Source organism: Astyanax mexicanus, chromosome 2 (genome assembly GCF_023375975.1).
Source record: "Astyanax mexicanus isolate ESR-SI-001 chromosome 2, AstMex3_surface, whole genome shotgun sequence".
NCBI lineage: Eukaryota > Metazoa > Chordata > Actinopteri > Characiformes > Acestrorhamphidae > Astyanax > Astyanax mexicanus.
This window is the reverse complement of record NC_064409.1, coordinates 49965723-49970596: the sequence shown is the minus strand read 5'-3', so window position 1 is coordinate 49970596 and position 4874 is coordinate 49965723.

Genomic DNA, 4874 nt, shown 5'->3' with positions numbered 1-4874 from the left:
CATTTGGCTACATATTATTTTTAATCAATAATGTAATCACAGTCTGCAATGCAACATGCAAACAAGTCTTTAATCAATCAGTTAATGTTTTTAGAGGTGGAAAGAACATGGCATTTCTGTATGATACTTTACAGCCTCTGTGTTACTGAAGAGCATAAAATACTCCAAATACGAGGAATTGCGGATTTATTGGTGTCCGTTTCGCAGAATCTGACAACCAGTATTCCTCACCGCAGGTTTAACCTATTCATTGGATTAGCGCCGCCATGTGGAGTAATGAATAAGTAACTTTAAGTTAAGTTGAAGGGAGAGTCTAGGAACGTAGGGCGTCTATGTTTTAATTTAAATATCAATACCATCTTAATCAATTATGTTAATCAGGGTTCATACGGTCATGAAAACGTGGAAAAGTTTCAAAATAGCAATTTCCAGACATTTTGAAAAAAAATAAAATACCCAGAAGGTTTTGGAAAAAAGATGTTTCCGTTTATTGACTTTTGGTTTTTAAAAAATAATTTAATGTATAGGTAAATCCGTCACATCTCGTCGCATTAGCTGTCTATATGGGTTCTATTCAGACTGGAGTTTCAGCTTTAACTGTAACTGTAAACTCACACAGTGAGAGAAAAATGCTGATTTAATGCTGGCTTCATTCAGACACACAAGGCAGAGACTTAAAAAAAAAAAACTTCTAAATGTCACGTTTTACTGGCTGAATAACATTTATGCATATTTTGCAGTAAAACGTGATATTTTTTAACTGTTTTCAATTAATATTAGGTGAGATACAGGCCTTATTATAACCAGTTTTGACTTTTTGATTTTTAGTTTTTTTGCCATGTCTGTACTGATGTTTTGAAGATCGTATGGTCATTAATATTTGCTGGGAATGCGTGAAAAAGTCATGAAAACATATTGGTAGAAAAGAATATGAACCCTGGTTATTAGTCTGATATTAACAGTTTTTACATAATAAAATGTATAGTTATATAAAGTCACAAAGCCTACACTACAGATATGGAAAATACAATAAAATTCTCCTCACTGCACATATATAGCTCAAAATTGACAACAATATGATTTATTAAATTACAATTAGGACACTTCTACTGTTATTTCAATCTTTACATATTGCTACTGCTGTAGTTTAAAATTTGTGACCCCTTAGGATCTACCACTGGCCTGGGGCACCAAGCAGAGTTTCCTAAAGTTTTCTATAGTCGTCTGCCTTACATGGTGGCAAGCCACGCCCCTGTTTGGTTGTTTTGATTAATGAAAGAATTCCCAACATAACATTTTATAAGCTACATCAGTTAATTTTTAGTACAATATTATATCTTGCTATATTATATATAAAACTATAAGGTATAAGGAAGGTCACAAAAACATAAAAAAAAACTAAATGTAGAGTTACCCAGGGTGCTAAAGTTAGCATCCTTGGCTCATGGCTTGTTCAGGGGTGATACCAAACTGCTAGAAATTTTCATTCACATGAGAATCTAGTTTTGCAGCTCTTCCTGAAAAGGTGTACCAAAAAAAAAGGAGTTATGAAACACCCTGAGAAACCAGAGTTTGGGAGGAGGACCACGCCTTCTAGATCAAAGCAGAAGCTGCCCTGGAATCCAGCCCAAGTTCTCTGTTCTCACTCCTCCTACACTTACACAGGCTCTTCTGTCCTGTAGTATCCTTTACAGCGTTCAGGGCCTGATCTGAACTTAATAATAAGAAGAGAAAGTTAATAATAAGGAGATAAAAGATCAGCCCACACGAAGAAGTAGTTTTCTCTCTCTTGTATTAAACTGAATGAGATATAAAAGTAATTAATTAATGAACCAAATTCCTTACAATTAAACCCCTTTTTGGCAAGAATTTCACCATTTTATACACACATGAATAAAACACTTTTTTGCATAGACCTCACATGAAGGCTAAAGCAGTGCAGCTAGTGATCTAGCTAGCTAGCTCCTAGCAAGTCTCTACTGATCAAAAACCAAACTATAGAACCATTAAGGAAAATGTAAGAACAACACACCTACTAAATAAACGTATTAACTATACATTTTTGTTCCATGAAGAGTATTTTAACAGTTTTATACCTGAAAAGGGAAGAAAAAAGATCAGCCCACACGAAGAATTAGCTTCCTCACTCTTGTGTTAAACCGAATGAGGACTAACCGCAGAGATGCTCCCCCTACTGGACAGTTCAGACAATTTTCTACAGTTTGAGTTTAGATCATAGACTGTATAGCTTTTTATATCTTTTTATATATTTTTTTACGGTCTCTGGTTTAGATATTCAGAATTGGCTCAGATTAATATTAACAAACTGAAGATTAAGATCTTATAAACTAAACCTAACCATCAATGACATTAACATACCTGTCAAGTTTTGGACTTAAAAATAAGGGATTTTTTCCGCCGCCCCAACAGCCCAAACGAGGGGGAAAAAATAATATATATATATATATATATATATATATATATATATATATATATATATATTATTTATATATATATATTATTTATATATATATATTTTTTTATTTAATAGATTTAAAATTGAAATTGAAGGGTGCACAAATTTACAAAAAGGACATGGATCAGATATATTCCATAAGTAAATAATAGTCCTAAGGGGCCTACACAATTAATAATCTTTCATTAATACTTCTTTCTATCGTTCAGTCCACTCCTGATCAGTTCAGTTAATTTCAGCCCTCTCCACATTTTCTCTCTCTCTCTCCAGCTCAACCATCTCTTCTACCCCTTCTAAATAATACATTACACCACAATACTTGAGATTTAAACAAATTCTAACAAACCCTAAAACTAGCCCTGAACTAATAGAGTTTGGAAATGATAGTTATTGGCTGATCAGGCACATCAGGGCAGGGCATTATATATATATATATATATATATATATATATATATATATATATATATATATATATATATATATGTAGATTTTTCTCAAACCCTGAATATCTATCTAGCTAATTCTAAAGTTAAGCTAACTGAGTCACAAGCTGTATTTTATTAAACACACAGTGGGTTTAATTTATGTTTAGATTCAGAGAAGAGTCTTTTTAACCAGCTATCAGAAACAATCTCATCACAGTTTACATGGTTAGTTACCTTTCTTTTAGAAAAATCTCCGTATATCCAGATTAGTTTTAACGACAGCTGCTCCGACTAGCTGCCTGAACTCACAGCGAGGGGAGGGGCGGGGCTTCCCGCACACTAAACTGCGCTCCGCAAAACCAGCTAGCTGATTGGCTTTTTCTCCTGAAAGGCGGGACTTTCTCCTTGAACCGGCACCACGATTGGTTAAGAGACACACAGCGGTATGTGCATTGTCGCCTGTGGCCTATATATTTTTTTTATTTAGTATAATACGGGAAATTTACGGGAAAATACTAATACGGGAGGACGGCGGGAAAGAGGAGTAAAATACGGTAGTTTCCCGGCCAAAACGGGAGACTTGACAGGTATGGACATTAATTACTACTGAAAAAACATTATTTTCCTGAACATTTCAAATGACAACCAACAGTGGGAACAACTAAAAAAAATCTTGTCACAATAAGTGTTCTTAAAAATCAAACCTTTCTAACCCCTTCAGATTGAATGTTTTGAACAATTATTTAATTAATGTCTTCTTTTTAATTATCTGAACTATTATTAGCTTAATCTCTTTATTTTAATTATTTATAGTATTTTCAACCTACTACACATACACTCGCATGCCAAAAGTAATGGGATAGCATGACAATACATTTTGTAAATATGTCAACTGATCGTGAAGTGTTACCACAGAGAATGGCATGAGAGTGGGGGTAAACACTAGCCAACATGCTCATGGCAAGGCCATATGAATTGTGCGAGTTTGAGCAAGACCTGATAACGGGTGGCAGATGGATGAGACATTTCATTTCTGAAGAAAAATGTGCCCCATTTAACATTCCTCGATCCACACTGTCATGTGACCATCTGTAACACACCATAGAAGGCATTACAACCCACAGAGGGCAGTGCAGTAGGTGAAAGTGGTCATGACTAGCAGAATCACGAAATTGGACAATCGATTCCAGCGAATCGCATCCATATTCAATGCATAAGGTCCTTTATGCATATGCTGCAGGTCAGTCTGGCAGCTTTCTTTAGCTTCCATTGGGCATGACATGCAGTTTTGACAGTAATACTAAAGAAAAGCAGAGAAGTATTCTCTCTTAAATAAACCTAATGTAGAACACATTCTGTTTACATTAACACTATTTTCTTTTACTGCTACACAGCTAGATGTGTGTATTTGTGATTTCGTTGTAAGGCTGTGTGATCTGCTGGGCACCACCAACACACTCCCAAGAGAGAGGCCATCTGGTCAGCACAGCCTGAGTGTGACTACAACAAGACTCATTTGGCATGAGAAGATAGAGTGTGTGCCACAAGCCCTGGCTTTATCATCCATCTCTCTTTCTCTCTCTCTCGCTCCTTTTCTCTTTTACGCTCTTACACACATATACACTGTCCCTGAGCACAGTGAGCACTACGCGTAGGAGGATGGATTCTCAAGGTCACCCACATGCTTACATGAGGAATGGCCTGTGTGAGAAAATCTGAAGTGGAAATTTTTACTCAGGGTGGCCCCTGTAGTCATTTCAGTGTTGCTATACTATGACCATTTTGGATCAATTTGTAAACACAATCATACAAGTAACTATATATAGATAGATTAAAAAAAACATGTAAAGAATTAAACTGGTGTCCATTTTCTCCAGGAATATCTGTAAATATAAAAGAATGGAATAAGAAAATAAATGTTAAAATATTATGATTAAGTGTTGCACTAAATAAACCAACTGCACACCAAAGC